The following is a 19,640-nucleotide window of genomic DNA, read 5'->3' as shown; positions in this document are numbered from 1 at the left end:
CCGCTGAGGGTGAACCAACTGTACCTACCTGACCCTGGGAGACCCCCGAGTCTATGCCCAGAACCTTAACTCTGCCAGTCGAGTACTTACTTTTAAACCGATAACTCCATTTTCTCCATAGGGTAACATTGACTGGCTTTTCCTGAAATTTCTTCGCAGTGTGGACTTTTCAAATTTTCAAATATTCACCAAAAATCAGCCGAGTGACAAAAACGAATTTACTCACCTGCTCTTAGGTGAGCTCCCAGTGCTGGATCTTGGTGCCCAGCACTGATTCTGAAAAATACTTACAACTGTACTTACCCGTAACCCAATTTTCTTCCATAGGAAATCATTGACTGTTTTTCTGTGAAATTTCTTCTAAGTGTCAATTTCTGCAATCTTTAAATCTTTTTCAAAAATCGTATAATATCTGAAAACGTAATTGCTTACCTGTTTTGGATAAAGGTCCCAGTACTGAGTCTAGGCACCCAGTACTGGATTACAAAAGTAACGAGAACGTACTGTACCTGTAACCTGCATTTTCTTCCATAGGGAATCATTGATTGTTTTCTCTGAAATATTTTCTAAGTGTCAACTTTTAAAATAGCTAAATATTAGTTAAAAATCATTACAGTACTAAAGTCGACTTTCATCACTTGATCCTGAAAACTGACCCAGGACTGAATCTAGGATCCAGTCCTGGAATTCCAAAAGTAATCTAAAAAGTAATCTGTTGCAAATAACTTGAATTTACCATTGAGCTCAATGTATTGTTGTGTTTAAAAATAGAGTTTCCTACTGCAACCTCTTGTAACTGTTTACTAAAATCTATTGCATATTGCAAAAGTATTTATATGAAACATCTACTGTTGAGAAAGTATATTTTAACTCCAAGTGTTGGTTCTAAAATAAAACAAGCATATATTTTTTATATATAAACCATTGGCCTAGAGTTCAGTTATTAAGTGTGTGAAACCATTTGCTGACTGAGTGTGTACAACAAATGCTTTACACTGTCCTCTGGTACTGCCTTACTGCTCGACCAAGCTACCACTTCAGAGAGTAAGGTTATACCTAACTTTAACCTCTGTCAAACCCTGGGGGACTGTGGACTCTGTACACCCTGCACCTATTAAGGAACAGTATATGCAGAGCCACTTTCTCACATTGGTGGATAAACGGTGGGATACAAACTTGCATTTGTTGGACTATTTGGTTACCATCTGATCACATGACAGAACTCTTAAAAATTGCCTTTAGAATTCTGATTGGTCTTTTCCAAAATCACTAAAAGTCTTGCTAGGGCCTTGCTTAAGTCCCATTAGAATTTTAGAAAAATAAAAGTCACTAAGTCAGGGTAGAGGGTTAGAACTGGCAGGTTAAAATGTCTCAAACAAACCCAGCTGTTAGTGATAATAATAACATGGACCTGGTGGAGGAGCTCGACCTCACACCTTACTTACACTTGTCTTTCAAGGAATTGAGGTCCTTATGCAAACTTAAAAAATTAACAATGGGCCTGCATCCAACCAAACTAGGGCTCCAGGAGCTCTTGGCTGAGTATGCTAAGGACCACCCATCTGAACATGGTGATGGCCAGTCAGATGAGGAAAGGGAAGCGGAGGAGGTTGACAATAACCCCCCCATGCTATTCCCTAGGGAGGAGAGGGCACCCATACCCTCCAATCCAAGAATTAGCATCTGGGCACCTAGAGACTACACAGGTGACTCTGGTACCAGAGAGAACACTGGGGGACCCACCAGTGAAGAGGACAGCCTATTGAGGCTGGCCAAAAGACCAGAGCTAGAGTCCAGACTCCTGGCTCTAGAAAAAGAAAGGAGAGAGATGGGGTTAGCACCCATCAATGGTGGCAGCAATAATAAAAATAAGGATATGGAGGAAACTTCTGACATTAAAATCCCCAAAGGGATTGTCCCTACATTTGAGGAAGGTGATGATATCACCAAATGGTTCACAGCCTTTGAGAGGGCTTGTGATATCAGAAAAGTAAAGAAACCTCTCTGGGGGGCACTCCTGTGGGAACTGTGCTCAGGTAACTGCAGAGACAGGCTTCTGACCCTTTCTGGGCCAGAAGCAGGATCCTATGACCTCATGAAGAGAGCTCTGATTGAGGGATTTGGATTAACTACTGAGGAGTATAGAATTAGATTCAGGGGGGCTCACAAAACCCAGACCCAATCCTGGATTGATCTTGTAGACTTCTCAGTGAAGACACTTGATGGTTGGTTAGCTGGACATGGTGTGCAGGATTTTACTGGATTGTATAATTTATTCATGAAGGAACATATATTGAGTAACTGCACAAATGAAAAGTTGCATCAGCATTTGGTAGACCTAGGTCTAATTTCTCCCCAAGAATTGGGAAAGAAGGCAGACCACTGGGTCAAGACTAGGGTGACCGAGACAGCCACTGGGGGTGACCAAAAGAAAGTGGTCCCAAAACCTCCCCAGGGGAAAGGTGGTGAGAATCCCCAAGATAAAAAGTCTGAGTCTTCCAAAGGGCCCCAAAAACCTGTTCAGGTGGGAGGGACCCAAACTACTCCCTATGAGCCCCAACCATATAGGGGGAAGAACTTTGATCCCTTAAAGGCCTGGTGTAAGTACTGTAAGAAGCAAGGACACCTAACTGTAGCTTGCCCCCAAAACAAAGCCCCTAAGGCACCCAGTACAGCTACTCCTGGGCAGCAAACAAACAAATGGGATCAGAGGTGTACCCTGAGCAAATCTGGGAACACACTGAAGCAAGTCTAGTCTCCTTGGAAGAAGTGGAGTTTGCCACTGTAGCTGTGTGGCCCCCAACGTAAAGAAATACTTACAGTACCCCTGGGTGAATGGGACTAGGGTAGAAGCTCTGAGGGATACAGGTGCCAGTGTCACTATGTTGAAAGACACACTGGTTTCCCCTGAGCAATACTTGATTGGGAAGTCTTACCCAGTCACCAACGCTGACAGTGTCACCACTAGTCATCCCATGGCCATGGTAACATTAGGCTGGGTGGGGGGTTACTGGCCTGAAACAGGTAGTGGTCTCTCCAAAGTTGCCAGCTGCCTGTCTGCTTGGAAATGATCTGGAAGCCTCAGCCTGGGCTGAGGTTGAGTTAAAGGCCCATGCAGCCATGCTGGGCATCCCTGAATTGGTGTGTGTGCAAACCAGAGCAGAGAGCAAGAGGAAGGGTGACAAAGTAGGTCTGGAGCCTGAAATAATGGCCCAGCCAACCAAGAGAAAAGGAAAGAAGACTGGGGAACCAGCTTCTACACAGCCAAACATTCAGGACCCCTCTCCCCAGGGAGAGGATTTGGATACCCCTGAGGGAACTGAGTCCATGGAGCTTGACCCTTACCAGGTTGAACTCTTGGGCCCAGGGGGACCCTCTAGGGAAGAGCTGTGCCAGGGTCAGCGAGACTGTGCCACTCTTGAAAGCCTGAGGCAGCAAGCTGTTTCAGAAGCAAGGGGAGATGTCAGTGGTACTCACAGAGCTTATTGGGAAGAGGGATTACTGTATGCTGAGGCAAGAAGCCCCACTCCTGGAGCCACCAGGAGGGTGGTAGTGCCACAGAAATACAGGGAGTTCCTCCTAACTTTGTCTCATGACATCCCCCTAGCTGGACATCTGGGGCAGTCCAAAACTTGGGAAAGGCTACTAAGTCACTTTTACTGGCCCCAGATGCACCAAAAGGTGAAGGAGTTTGTCAGCTCCTGTGTTACCTGTCAGGCCAGTGGCAAGACAGGTGGCCACCCAAAGGCCCTCCTCATCCCACTACCAGTGGTGGGGGTCCCCTTTGAAAGGGTAGGAGTGGACATTGTGGGTCCACTTGAACCTCCCACAGCCTCAGGGAACAAATTTATTCTAGTGGTAGTGGATCATGCCACTAGGTACCCTGAAGCAATTCCATTTAGGACTACTACAGCTCCTGCAGTAGCCAAGGCCCTCCTGGGTGTCTTCACCAGGGTGGGTTTTCCTAAGGAGGTGGTTTCAGACAGAGGTTCCAACTTCATGTCTGCTTACCTAACACACATGTGGAAAGAGTGTGGGGTGCAGTATAAGTTTACAACCCCTACCACCCACAAACCAATGGCCTTGTTGAGAGATTCAACAAGACATTGAAAGGAATGATCATGGGGCTCCCTGACAAACTCAAAAGGAGATGGAATGTCCTGTTACCATGCCTGCTTTTCGCTTACAGGGAAGTACCACAGAAGGGAGTAGGTTTCTCACCCTTTGAACTTCTGTTTGGTCATCCTGTAAGGGGACCACTTTGTCTTGTAAAAGAGGGCTGGGAGAGGCCTCTTCAAGAGCCCAAACAAGACATAGTGGACTATGTGCTTGGCCTAAGGTCCAGAATGGCTGAGTACATGGAAAAAGCATCCAAGAACCTTGAGGCCAGCCAGGAGCTCCAGAAGCACTGGTATGACCAAAAAGCTGCACTGGTTGAATTTCAAGCTGGGCAACAGGTGTGGGTTTTGGAGCCAGTGGCACCAAGGGCCCTCCAAGATAAATGGAGTGGCCCTTACCCTATCCTTGAAAGAAAGAGTGAGGTCACCTACTTAGTTGACCTGGGCACTAGCAGGACACCCAAAAGGGTTATTCATGTGAACCGCCTCAAGCTCTACAATGACAGGGCTGACATCACCATGCTGATGGTGACTGATGAGGAGCAGGAAGCAGAAAGTGAACCTCTCCCTGACATCCTCTCCTACAGCCCAAAAGATGGATCAGTAGATGGTGTGATCTTCTCAGACACCCACTCTGCCCAACGGCAAACTGACTGCAAGCAAGTCTTGCAGCAGTATGCTAGCCTCTTTTCCCTGACCCTTGGTCTGACAAACTGGTGTACCCATGATGTGGACACTGGTGACAGTGCACCTGTCAAAAACAAAATCTATCGACAGTCAGACCAAGTCAAGGAGAGCATCAAAGCTGAGGTCAGCAAGATGCTGGAGTTAGGGGTCATTGAACCCTCTGAGAGCCCCTGGGCCAGCCCAGTGGTTCTAGTTCCCAAACCTCATCAACAAGGTGAAAAGAGAGAGATGAGGTTCTGTGTGGACTATAGAGGGCTCAACTCTGTCACTAAGACAGATGCTCACCCTATCCCAAGAGCAGATAGCTAATAGATAAATTAGGGGCTGCCCAATTCCCCAGTACCTTTGACTTAACTGCAGGGTACTGGCAGATTGGCATGGCCCCAGGAGCAAAAGAAAAGACAGCATTCTCCACCCCTGATGGGCATTACCAGTTTACTGAGATGCCCTTTGGGTTAAAGAATGCCCCTGCCACTTTCCAGAGGCTGGTGAACCATGTCCTGGCTGGGATGGAGTCCTTTAGTGCAGCTTATCTTGATGATATTGCTGTCTTTAGCTCTACCTGGCAGGATCACCTGATCCACCTTGGGAAAGTTTTAGAGGCTCTGCACAATGCAGGTCTCACTATCAAGGCATCCAAATGCCAGATAGGGCAGGGCACTGTGGTGTACTTGGGCCACCTTGTAGGTGGAGGCCAGGTACAGCCCTTACAACCCAAGATCCAGGCCATCATGGACTGGATAGCTTCAACAACCCAGACCCAAGTCAGGGCATTCCTTGGCTTGACTGGGTACTACAGGAGGTTTGTGAAGGGGTATGGGTCCATTGTGACCCCCCTCACAGAACTCACCTCCAAGAAAATGCCCAAGAAAGTGAACTGGACAGTTAGTTGCCAAAAGGCTTTTGACACCCTAAAAGAAGCAATGTGCTCAGCACCAATTCTAAAAGCTCCAGATTATGCCAAGCAGTTCATAGTGCAGACTGATGCCTCTGAGCTAGGGATAGGAGCGGTCCTATCCCAGACCAATGATGAAGGCCAAGACCAACCTGTTGCTTTTATAAGCAGGAGGCTACTCCCCAGAGAGAAGCGTTGGAGTGCCATTGAGAGGGAGGCCTTTGCTGTGGTTTGGTCCCTGAAGAAGTTGAGGCCATACCTGTTTGGTACTCACTTCCTTTTTCAAACTGACCATAGACCTCTCAGATGGCTAATGCAGATGAAAGGGGAAAATTCCAAACTACTAAGGTGGTCCATCTACCTACAGGGAATGGACTTTGAAGTGGAACACAGACCAGGGACTGCCCATGCCAATGCAGATGGACTTCCCAGGTTCTTCCACTTAGACAATGAAGACTCCATCGGACAAAGTTAGTCTCATCACCTTTCGTTTGGGGGGGGTTGTGTGAGAAAGTGCCATCTTTCTTGCCTGGTATGCCCCCACTTTTTGCTGAATTGCTGAATGTACTTTGATTGGGTGTACCCTGCACTCCTGCCAATCAGGTGCCCAGGGCCTATGTTCCTTCCCTAAAAACAAACCAAACCCAAATTGGCAAACCTTGTCCACATGTCAGCCCCTGGTAAATGGTACCCTAGGTACCCAGGGCTTTGTGACCCAGGAAGGCCTCTAAGAGCTGCAGCACTCATTGTGCCACTCTTAGAGGCCCTGTACCCTTACACACACACACTGCCTTTGCAGGCTGAGTGTTTGGGTGCAAGACAAAAACAAAGTCGACATGGCACACATCCCTGTGTGCCATGCCCATCACATACACTGCCATGGCATACATCAGTCACCCCTCTAGCTGGGTGCCTTATGCCAATGGTGTGGGCACAGGAGCAAGAGCCCTGTGCCCCTACAGTGCCCAGGTCCATCCCTGAGCCCTGTAAGTGCAGTGCTGCCATTTAAAGAGTACATGGTGCTGGGAGATCGTCACACACGAGCTCCACAGCACCATAATGGCAACACCAAAGACTGGGAAGTTTGGTATCAAACTTCTCAGCACATTAAACCCACACTGATGCCAGTGTGGGATTTAATGTACCCCGCACCCCAGAGGGCATCTTAGAGGTGCCCCCTCAAACCTAACCTACAAATCCACGTCTGCTCTGAGGCTGCCTAGGCTGCCACCCAGCAGACATGTTGCTGGACCCCTGGGTAGGAGAGCCCCTGCTCGCCTGGTCCTGCAACAATGCACATCCTGGGCGAGGTGCTAAATCTCCTCCCCCAGGATGGGCAGGGGGAAGCTTCAAAGGCATACCGCCTCTGTGAGTTTCCCAGGCTCCTGCAACCCCCCACTCTGGCGGGAAGCTTTGGCCGGAAACCCCAAATAAGGACAGGGGATGTGCCAGCCTGCCAACCCCACCCCTCAGGTGGGGAGGCGAGGTGAAGCACATCTCGGGGCTCTCGCCATCTTGAAGATGGGGAGCCCTGCCCTATCAGGACTAGGCTACTGCCCCCCTCCCACAGGAGAGAGGCAGGATAGGGGGTGTACCCACCCCAGGACGGGGACCCATTGGTCCCTGCCCTTCACCTACCTGTAACGCCCCTAAATCTAGTATTTAGGGGCACCCTGAACCTTCCTTCCCCAGATTCCAGATTCAAAACTACAAAAAGAGCAAGAAGAACAAAGACCTGCCCTGCAGCTGCTAAAAAGAGGAAGACACCAACTGCTTTGGCCCCAGCCCTACCGGCCTGTCGACCCTCGAACCTGCTCCTGCTCCAGCGCGGCATCTCTCGTGGCCAGCAACCTCACCAACCCTGGAGGACCTGGCTACCTTTTGGCTCTAAGCCCCTGGGACTCCCATGAGTAGAGGCTCTACTCGAAACCTATTTCTAACCCCTGGCAACAGCCCGGAACCGTGAACACAGCACACTCTGCACCAGCCGAGCCTGGCCAGTGCCGGAGTGAACAAAGACCCTGAGGACGACCCCACGGCGACTGTGACCCCGAGTCCGTCACCCAAGGACCTCCTTCGACATTCCTGAAGAAGCCTGCAGCCTCAGAACCAGGTGCCCCCCCCCCAACCGCGATCAACTGAGGGTAAGATTTCCCGACACCTAAAGGCACCCCTGCACGCGGTGCCCCACGGCCCCCTGTGTCCAACCCTGGGGTACCTACCTATCCTCCAACTACCCAACTTACCTCTCGAAGTGGTGGTGGCACCTGAAGAGTCCTCGTCCCCGAGCTTGCTGTCTTTTACCTAACCGGAGATTTCCCATTGACATCCATTGAGCGCCCGAAGGCTCAAAAGCACTCTGCACCCAGCCGCCCGAGTGGCCCTGGCAGTGAAAACTCTACTCTTTCCTACTTCCCCACTTGCCCTGAGTAAGTGGCCAGGAGCCCAGCTCCCACAGCTGCGTGGCTTGCCAGACAGCAGCCACCAAACAAGGCCCCCATATCCCTCATAGGATAACATTGGGCCTAACTCTCTCTGCACCCGGCCGCCCTAGAGCCGCTGAGGGTGAACCAACTGTACCTACCTGACCCTGGGAGACCCCTGAGTCTGTGCCACGAACCTCAACTCTGCCAGTCGAGTACTTACCCTTAAACCGCAAACTCTATTTTCCTCATGGGGTAACATTGACTGGCTTTTTCCTGAAATTTCTTCTAAGTGTGGACTTTTCAAATCTTCAAATATTCACCAAAAATCAGTCGAGTGACAGAAACGAATTTACTCACCTGTTCCTAGGTGAACTCCCAGTGCTGGATCTTGGTGCCCAGCACTGACTCTGAAAAATCTCTACAACTGTACTTACCCTTAACTCAATTTTCTTCCATAGGAAACCATTGACTGTTTTTCTGTGAAATTTCTTCTAAGTGTCGATTTCTGCAATCTTTAAATATTCTTCAAAAATCGTATAATATCTGAAAACGTAATTGCTTACCTGTTTTGGATTAAGGTCCCAGTACTGAGTCTAGGCACCCAGTACTGGATTACAAAAGTAACGAGAACGTACTGTACCTGTAACCTGCATTTTCTTCCATAGGGAATCATTGATTGTTTTCTCTGAAATATTTTCTAATAATAATAACTTTTAAAATAGCTAAATATTAGTTAAAAATCATTACAGTACTAAAGTCGACTTTCATCACTTGATCCTGAGAACTGACCCAGGACTGAATCTAGGATCCAGTCCTGGAATTCCAAAAGTAATCTAAATAGTAATCTGTTGCAAATAACTTGAATTTACCATTGAGCTCAATGTATTGTTGTGTTTAAAAATAGAGTTGCCTACTGCAACCTCTTGTAACTGTATACTAAAATCTATTGCATATTGCAAAAGTATTTATATGAAACATCTACTGTTGAGAAAGTATATTTTAACTCCAAGTGTTGGTTCTAAAATAAAACAAGCATATATTTTTTATATATAAACCATTGGCATAGAGTTCAGTTATTGAGTGTGTGAAACCATTTGCTGACTGAGTGTGTACAACAAATGCTTTACACTGTCCTCTGGTACTGCCTTAGTGCTCGACCAAGCTACCACTTCAGAGAGTAAGGTTATACCTAACTTTAACCTCTGTCAAACCCTGGGGGACTGTGGACTCTGTACACCCTGTACCTATTAAGGAACAGTATATACAGAGCCACTTTCTCACAATTACAAACTGCATAGCATTGCATTAGGACTGCAGTAGATCATCGTGAATTGCTCATTAGTACCACAAGAACATACAAGAGAATGCTGGCCTAATAACCGGCAAAGTGAAATATTACGATTACGCGTATGTTGGATTTCTATCGTTTGGTCTCATCGTATTTCTGTTGATAAAGATTCCACTATTTTTATAAAAACCAGTGTGGTGTCCATTTGTGGTGTTATCACTGTGTTACCAGGGGGGTGAGCAGGAGTTATCTGAGAGTGTGTCCCTCCTTTCCCTGACTAGAAGCAAGGGTCCCTATTTGGACTAAGGTACCTACCTCAGCCAACTAGAGACCCCCAGTTCTAACACATGGTAATATCAACAGTCCTTAATCAAGAAGTGGTGCCATGATCCAAAAGAATAATACCCAAGCGAGATGCTGGCCAAATCATCAACTCTCTGCTTGCCATTAAGAATGTGACAAGGAAGACCAGGGCTGTTTAGTGATGACCTTCAAATACACTAGATGTCAGCTCTGAGAACAGCAGCCCCATCTCAGTCCTCATTCATGTCACATATCACAGTAATACTGGATCTGGCTCACATTTTAAACGAAACTCCTGATAAAACACACAGTGCGCCCATCAGCAAACTTTATTTACATGTTTCCTATATAAAAATGTGTGTACAACACTGAGAAAGCGTTTACCACAGCCCACTGCCCACGTTGCTGATGAAAAGATGTCTTTAGGGACACATTTAATTGTCCAAATATATTTTTAAATGAAAAAAAACCTTATAAACACTAGGGGCTTGATTTAGATCTTGGCGGGACTCCCGTGGCAGAGTTTACAAGAACTCCGTTGAGCAGACGGATTCCCGCCTGCCATATTTAGGTGTGGGCTGGCTGATCCTCTATGCGCGTTGACAGAGTACATTCAGTTGCGTAAATGGCTCAACACTCTTGACATGGCAGCCTCCTCTGCTTGCTAACATTACTCCATCACCGTCAGAGTCACCGTCAGAGTGGCGGAATTGCGCCAAGCCTATATACATTTCACAGTTGTACTGGCATTGTCTTATTGGCGGATTGCCAACGGAGGGATTCCATTGTGGGACGCATTCAACATTGTATTCCTGCGGCTTTTGGATGGATGCTAGCATCACACACCTGATGTGTTTTGGCTAATAGATTGTACCTGCATACCACACCATAAAACACACTCCATTTCACACATGATCGTTTGCCATTCCACTGCAGCACAGCATTGTTTCTGAGCACTTATTCAGTCAAGTTAGGCTGTCTTTTGCTTTGCCATTTTGTCTTTTTTTATTTATTATCTTGTAGGTTATTACAATCATTTAAGTTTATCACTTCATAATGGCAGGGAGTAGTGCCACAATTATATGGATCCCAAGTCCAAAATACAACTATAGCTCAGAAAAGGCAAATGAGGGCCAGAATAGCTGACAGAGTGAATGCTGCAGCAAACAACCTGCACATGCAGGAGCAAATAAGGAAGAGTTGAAACGATCCAAGGGAGAGAGTACATTCGCTAGCCTCCAAGCATCACCAGGAAGCCCAGAGGACTGGTGGTGTTTCTCCCAGCCCCCGCTTACAACTTTTTCCCTGGGAGAAGGTATTGCAGATACTACAACTTGAAGGCATGATACGAATCCCAGGTGAAGTGGAGGATGGTAAATTATACTTTTGAATGTGTCACTAAACCTAAATGTTGTTTTTGCCTATAATGTAGCTGTTTCTAACGTGTTTTTCATCTCTTTTAACCATATAAATCCATAAATAAATGTATTTATGTCAATATTGTTGTTTCTCCCGTTTCACTAATTGTTAACATTTGTTGTCAATATGTGTGTTTTTCTTCATTTTTAATTTTTGTTTTTGCCTTGTTTCTCTGTTTGTTAGACTATATTTTGTTGTACTTAAGATTACAGGTTTCAATCTCGATTTAATTTCACATAAAGTTATGGTGCATGTAAGTGTTTTTTCACCCAAGAACTTATTTCATATATGTGTTTCATTTTGCAAATTTCTGTTGATTTTTACTGCATATCATCATCAAGTTTATTTCCGGCGCTTGCCAATAACACACTTAAAACATAATTAAATATACATTAAGTTAATAAAAAAGAATCCTTGTAAATAAATGATCTTAAAAATGTACTTCAGTTCAACATTGGGACTGGGAGTCACATTACAAAAGGAATTAAAAACATAAATGTAGTCGCATAATATTTTCATAAAAACTGTTGGTAAGTTTTTAGTGCATAGCTCCCATCGATACCCTGAGGTTGGGGTAATATTAAACTATCTGGGCTGAGCTCTTAGATGAGTGCCTTTGATGTTTAAAACAGGACTCCCACCTTTTTCCTAGATAGCCATACTGCATATAGGAATCGGCTGATTTCAAAGGCTATAACCGGGCTTTTGTCAATGCGCATAATTCAGTAAGGCTCCCGGTAGTATCTCATTCCAATGGAGGAGCACAATGGTTTGAGCCAATTCTGCCGGGGCATATCGGTTTGGGGGCAGAAAAATACCACATGTTCAGTATCCTCTCTTGCATATTTACAGAACCCACATGCTGCCAATACTGGTTGATGCATTTTCTAATTATGTGTAAATGTGTTCCCAACCTAAATTTCTAAATAGTGTGTGAGCTATAGGTGGTTGGATCTGATTTAGAAATAGTTCTTTTGCAGGGGTGGTTTTACAGGCTAGATATTTTTCTTACAAACCCACACACTTTGCCTTACGGTGGTATTCAATGGCATTTCTGTTCCAGAAGGCGGCTTTGACTCTGGCCTTAGTGCCCTCTCCAACAGTGGTTGGATTATTCCAGTGCAATTCCAGGCCTAAGTCACTGAGATGAAATTTAACAAACTTAAATCAGGGAGTCAGTTGTGCCTTGCTCAGGACTTCATCAACTGCCAATCTATAATGATGGACTCTTCAGTATGCCACAGCCTCACCCAGTATAAAAGGGGTTTCAGCATTGCCAGACCAACCACCCTTTTAAGCTCTGTATTAAAAAATAATGATAGGGTAGGGGTGCTCTGAGGCAAGCTGAATAGGGATGTCAAGAAGTATTTTTCTTTATTAATCAGAACTTTAGTGTTTGCAATATCCCAAACGTATTCCCCATAGAGTGCTGTAGCCCGGGCTTTAGTCCTATAGACCTCTATAGGATGCAGACTTAGGAGAGGTTGCCTTAAACCTCTTGTTAATAGCAGAAGCGGAATGTAACAACACCATTTCACTTTTCTCCACATGAGATTTCCAAATTCTGCTCTTGTCTATTCTGATCACCAGATTATCAAACTTTCCAACTATTTGCAAGGGATTCCCTTTTATTAAAAGTTACCTATACAAGCTTTGTGTGGGTAAAAAATCATAATTTGGGGTTTAGTGGAATTCACCTCTAAGCCTCAGGTATAAAAAAAACTCACTGAATATGTTGAGGAGATTTTGGAACTCGGATGGAGTTCGGGAGAGCAGAAGGATGTCGTCTGCAAAGAGCAATCCAGGGGTGTGTGAGAAGTTGGCCTTGTATATGCTGTCCACTAGTTATAGTGGGCACCTTGCAGCAGTCCAAACAATCCCTTAGAGGTGATAGGTTAAAGACAACCTTATTTGAAAGCTATCCGAGTGGTAGCTATGGAGAGCAGCCTTCAGGCTAAGTCTTGAAGGAATGTAAAGCCGCTTGTTTTATCAGTCTAAAATCTGTTGAATGACCAAATGAAAGGAGAACCACACCAGGTATATATATATAATATATGTATTTATTTCTAAAAACACCCTACTAGTCTCTTTATGAGGCAAGAGGTAAAAGAACATATGTTACACTTCAAATATCACAGTAAATTAGCACAATATACAATAGGCCCTAGGGGCGGACCAAATCATATACTATGAAAGTGGTAAAAGAACCACGACTTGACTAGACACAAGTCCTAGGGCCTGTAGAATCGCTGGGACCCCAAGGAACCACCCAAGGTAGTGACACAGGGGACCCACGGGGGACGTGTGCAGTGTGAGAACACAGCCGCGAGTTCCCGTTAGCTTCTATGGGGAAAGTCGAGGTTAGACTTTTAAAGTTTAAGGACACCTAGGAGTGGACTAGGAGCAAACTCTTTTGGACTTGGATGGTTCTAGGGCCACTACCCACAGGAGCACCGGAGTACTCGTGTTACCTCACCCAGGGAAGCTGGGTGCGTAGGTGTCAAATGGTGTCGGGTCGCGTTGTCATTTTTAACGGCAGGAGACTGAAAAGTGCTGATGCCGGGAAGAGGAAAAATGTCCGAAGAGATCCAAGCCAGGATCGAAGATGTGAAGAACGTGAAAGCAGAAGGGACAGAGTCTCGGTCACTTGCAGTGACCAGGGGCATGATAGACGAATGCACACCGATGTCGGGTGCTTCAGGTGCGGGGAGGGGAAGCTTGACTCTTCAGCCACGAGGACCAGGAGGCGTCGAGGATGACCAGGAGCTGGATCGAGCTGTCCCAAGAAGGATGTTGAGTGCTGCAGCGTCCATGCCCGGATTGGACACAACAAGCCTTGGCAACAGCAACCCACGCAGGAAGAGAAAAGATGCTCCGGTGCGGACCAGCAAGGTCCTGGGGACTCCCCTAGCGATGAAGAGTCAGGGCGCATCTGGAGCAACCAGGGAAGCCCAATTAAAGTAAGAGTTGCCTTCACAGGGACCCACCAGTCAACGGACCAGGGATCGCGAAGGAGCCTCAAGCGAAAACACAAAGAGCAGGCTCACGGAACACTCGTGTAGGCCAGCAATCTTCAGTGTAAAAGGTGCTCGGAGTCTGGGCTACAAGTAATCCAATGTACAGCCTCAAAGGACGTCGAGAAGCTGATGCACTTGCAAATGTGCATGGTGTCCAGGGGTTCCGGTTCCACGGTACCCATGAGGGCTACGGGTCTCAGCTTTTCTGGGGACTCGGGTCAGCCTCTGGGAGGTCTGGAAACCCACCAACTGTGTTGCAAATTCTTCGGCGTCCGGCGGGAGCTTCGGAGATGCAGACCGGACAGATGTGTCTTTGGTGGCTGCCAAGCAGGGGAGTAACTCCTTTACTCCAAGGGAGATTCTTCAGTCATCTAGCCGTGTAGATCATCGAAGATCCGGGATTTCTGTATCAGAGTTTCATCCAGGTGTAATCTAAAATCCTGTAGCCAGGGGTTCCTTTCTTATACCCAAGGAAGGGGTTGGACATACTCTGGGGACCCACCTATGGGAGGGTCAGGAAAGAGGGGTGGCTACATCCATTTCTTTTGTCCCGTTTTGCGCTAGAGCAGGGGCTGGTAGCCCCTGCAACCGGTTTGAGCTGGACTATGCACCGGGACACCAAATGTGCCCCCAGTGCAGACTTCAAAGCACTCCTGGAGTGCACCCACCCAACCCTAATCCACTAAGGCCTGTCTGGGAGGTGATAACACCTTCCTGTGACAGGAAATCTATTATCCAGGCCTCCCCTGCCGGAGTTTCGGTCAGCAGCAGGAGGCCAGACTCATGTCTGTGGCTGGCAGCATCCATTTTGTGATGCCAGGGCTCTGTTAGCTGGTACCGGGTATACCGGTGCTGACATGTCGCTCCCTCTAGAAGGGTGGGATCATACTTCCACACCAGTTACTGGTGTGGGGGTATGATTCCAAGGTGATGACACGAAACACAACATGTTTCTGTGCAGCCATCCCAAAGTTAGCATTTACAGCGAGGTTATAATGCATTTAAGAGTATATAGTCAGACTGCATCACAGACAACCCCGTAGAATAGATTACGAAGGCTGCAGAGGGGCTCTGCTCATGCATGGGCACCCTCTCACATAAAACCAAGCACCCTGCCTTCAGGATTGATAAGGCCTGCCATAGGGGTGACTGATAGGTTTATATGTGCAGTGATAGGGTAAGATATAGTGAACCTATATCTCAGTAAGGGGTGCATGCACCATCTCACTCAGGCTGCAGTAGCAGACCTGTGGTGTCATTTTGGAGGGCTTCCCAGGGGTGGCATAATACATGCTGCAGCCCCTGGTAGGCCTCTGGGGTACCTATGACCTGGGTACATAGTATACCATATACTAGGGACTTATAAGGGCACCCCAGAATCCAATCTGTGGTGTACCTAAGGTACAGGGAATCAATTTAGAGAGGAAGCAGCTAGGCTGGGGTCCTGAATAGCAGGGCCCCAGGCAGACTAAAGTCGAAAAACAGTGAAACATCAGCAAAAAGTGGGGGTAACCGTAAGAAGCAGATTCTACTCTCCTACAGGGTGAAGCACCCAGCTAACCTTGGGGAGTCATGAACACATTCACCTAAGAATGTAATCACATCACTGATGTATAATGAGTTGAGTGTTGGCGTGAGTACACACACTTGATGCACTCCTCGCTGCACCAGTATACGATCAGTTAGGTTACCCCCGACCCCACCTAACTTGTGCTGTGGTGCTGTTATGTAATCTTATTAGTGTGTCCAACAGAGTGTGATCTATAGCCATTGCGGCTAGATTGGATCACAGGTGCTGCCTAGGAACCAAACCAAAGGCCGCCCTGAGGTCCACAAAAGCCAGGTACAGATGATCCCTAGAAAGCCAAAGATAGGTCAAACTGAAAGTGTTGGACTTGGCCCTTTTCCCTGATTATTTTTGCTTTTTATGGGAAACCACATGTTATGTAAATGCAAATGTTGAATGCTGTGCAACGGTGTACGCAGTCTGAGTTTCCCTATTTAAACATGTAACTTTTAAAATGGATGCCATGACTGTGTGGTTGCGCCGCCTGACTGAGCTGGGTTACCAGTCTAGTTGTTATTTCCCAGCAACCCCAGCTTTTGGAGGGAAGCCTGGCACCCAGGGTGCTGGACACCTCCCCCTGTGCCAGTTAGAACCGGTTTTCCCCAGACGCTTCAAGAAGCTGCTGGCACTGTCTGGTAGGCGGAGCTGGGTTGCCATGTGCTCAGCCAGAGCGTGGACCTGAGAGAGAGGGGACCTGCTGCCAGGGGATACCGCCACGTGGGCCTGTGTGCTGGGCCCTGAGCCTATCTGCACCCCTCTGCTGTACACAGGGCCAGGGAGAGCCATAGCTAGGGCACAACTGGACCAGGGGAACCTCTTTTGGAGTATAGGCGGTTGAAGCTAGGAGGAGGCTACGCTACTGTGGCCAACTGAGCTGAGCCTTTGCTGTCCCCAAGCTAGCTGAGTAATCCTGCCTGCCTGTCTGACCTTGCCCATGGGAGGGGAACCAGGGAGACCAACTCCCGAGTGTCTGCTGCTCTGCTGACTAGCGCTTGATGAAGACGAGCGCTACATTGGACTGGCCTGAGGTCCCTGCCTGCACCCTAGCACCTCATGGGACTCTGACCGCAGGCCCTGCGCAAGGTGAGCGCTATATTCGGTGGGCGCTACGCTGGGGTGACTGTATCCTGCCTGCTATCTAGCGATTGGTGTGGGTGGTGCTATGTGCTGAGTGCCCAGGAGAAAAGGAGCACCGTCGTATGCCCCTGGAGCTGATGGGGCTGCCTAGCACCTGTGAAGCGCTATACTGCGGGACCCAGTAGCGCTATGTGGCCAGGACGAGCTGTTTTATTTGCAAGCGCCGCGGGAGGCAACCCAACATAATGGCGATGCTCTGCACATTGTGAAATTAAGTGGGTGCCCACCCCGCGTGATTGCCGCCCTTTGCCCAATTGAAACAGCGGGAGCCTACCCCGTGTTTCGGCCGCCTGTGTACTTCCTTTTTACAGCGGGTGCCCACCCCGCGTAATGGCAGCACTGTGCAGGTTTTTTTAACTACGCGGGTGCCCACCCCGCATATTGCCGCCGAGGAAAGGAAAAATAATCACTGCCGCTGGCCCGGGAGTGCCGTGCGGGCTTCCCTGTGATTTCAGGGGACCCGCGCAGCGATTGGTGCCGGCTGGAGCGCCGCCAGGAAGTCCCGCCTCGCATTGAGGGTGCCGCGTCTGCAGAGGTGCCAGGCGGGAGCCCACCCCGCGCTGGTGAAGACCCGAGGAAGAAGACGGAGCCTACCCCGCCTCCCCCAAGTCGCAGACGTCCCGTTAAAGTCCCGGGTCCCAGGACGGGGCCCGGGTGAAGCCAGGAAGCCGGAGGCAGCGGAAGTGCTGCTGGTTGTCGGCGGGGCTCCCGTGGTGGAGGGAGAGCCCCGCGAGCCGTGCCTAAAATTCCCGGGTCCCAGGAGGGGGCCCGGGTGAAGTCCGGCGAGGTGCTGACGTTGGCGGGGCTCCCCGTGAGCAGAGGAGAGCCCCGCATGAAGCCCGCGCTGCCCAGAGCCTGCCCCAAGAGTCCCGGTGAGTGAGGGCCTCAGTGGGGGACTGTTGGTGAAGGAGGGGGTAGCGGGGCACATTGTCGGTGCCCGCCCCCCTGCGCCGGTGGGACCCCACAGCGGCCCCGCCTAACAGTGGGCCGCTGCAACGGCTGGGGGCATTGTGGACTTCGGAGTCCCGGAGGGGGCTCCACCGGGCAGACACTTTGGAGGCCACATCCTTGGTAACTGGAGAGCCCCCGAAGAGGGGCTCCCACATGCAATGTTCTGGGTCATTTTTCTTCCTTCCCTAGCCCCGGAGTGGGGCTCAAACCTACGCCCATTGCTGCTAGGGTCCTGTCGCTCATCATAGGGCACCACGAGAGCGCGGGCAACTGCACCAAGGGGGAAAGACTGTTGTTGAGTCCAGGAGAGGGACTCATACCTAGCCCATAACTTGTGGGCCTGATTCCGCACAGCTACAACGTTCGGGGGGACATGTACAAGGTGACTCCTGCTCATGTAGTTGTGGCAACTGCTGTTGTTGTTATGCCAATGTGTGGATGCCCTTATACTGATGGTCTTTGTGCATAATATGCCCCTAATGTTCACATGTTTATGCCCACAGGTTCAGGCTCGAGAGTAATGCCTTATGCATCTGCTAATGCCTAATGTGATGTTGCCAGGCGTTTTACCCTAATGAGAATGCTTCATGCCTGCTATGTTTCTGCCTCACGAGTTCTGCCTAATGTTTTCCCCTTACAGCTTTCCTGCCCTAGGGGTCATGCATAGCGTTCATGCATATGGTGATGCCATGATGTTCTATTGCAGGTGTTCCGGACTAACGCCTAATGTTATGCCCTGATGTGTTTTTATTGCAGGATTGAGGCTTATGGACTTTACCTTTATTCTTCCCCCGTACCTTTATCCTAACTGTATGTCGCAATGGTTCTGGTAGGGGCCCGATTGGCCCTGCCATGTATATAACTCCCCCCTGTAAATATTGCCTTGGCGCCGGTTGGCTCAGTAGAGAGATTACTAAAAATCCCTTGTGTTTCTACAATACAAAAGTTATTCTTTCACAAACTTGTGTAGCGTCTCTTTTTGGAGTGTGCCTTGTGTGTAGCCTGTGTGTACTGCGTGGATGCTTTGCACATTTCCTCCGGAGTTTGGCCCACCCGCTCTGCACCACGCTACCCGTTTCCAACAGAAAGATTTTATTTATTGTGCTCAACTTTGCTCTGAACCCAGCCTGTAGCGGTGACATAATTGAGGCTTCTTCTATCCAGTCCTGTAAGATCTGGTTGCAGAACATTTCTGAAGGTTTATAAGGCTGATGGGGTGGTAGTTATTTGGAATTAAATATAGGGTTCCCATACAAGAGGTTCAGAATGAAACAAGTGCCCAGGGACTCTACCAGGACAGAGGGCTTTCCCGGGGGGCATGGCCTGTATGGCACAAATGGTATCTTGGAGCTTAAAATTAAATGGTGGAGTTGTTGTAGCTATCTCTAAGTCTCATGTTTGTGTCTCCACAACGTCCGACCCTGGGCTGGGTTGGGCATAAATTGCAGAAAAACGCTCAACCCACTGTAATGGCTGGATTGTTAGCTCTACAGGGCTATTAGATCTGGGGCAACCATGTGCAAAGATATGGCAGAATGTCTTGGGATTTTTGTAGTTGGCTGCCTCTACTAGAACTAACCAGTTAGTGTCTACCTAACGTTGCTTAATACTTGTGGTTGTCCATTTATAATTTAAACAAGCAGCACTGATTTGCTCATGGACACCTTTCTTAACAGCCTCAATAAGTTGGCCCTTCGCCTTATGACAGTCCTTTGTGTACCATGTGAGTGACTGCGAGGAGGGGGCCTTTGTGCCATTTAGGGCCTAAGGACAGTGTACTTCAGGGCAGCAAATAAGAAATGATTAGGTACTAAGAAAGCGCCACAGGGATA

The sequence above is a fragment of the Triturus cristatus genome, chromosome 4_2 (genome assembly GCF_964204655.1).
Source record: "Triturus cristatus chromosome 4_2, aTriCri1.1, whole genome shotgun sequence".
NCBI classification, from domain to species: Eukaryota; Metazoa; Chordata; class Amphibia; order Caudata; family Salamandridae; genus Triturus; species Triturus cristatus.
The sequence above is the reverse complement of the archived record's forward strand: the minus strand, read 5'-3'. Positions refer to the sequence as shown.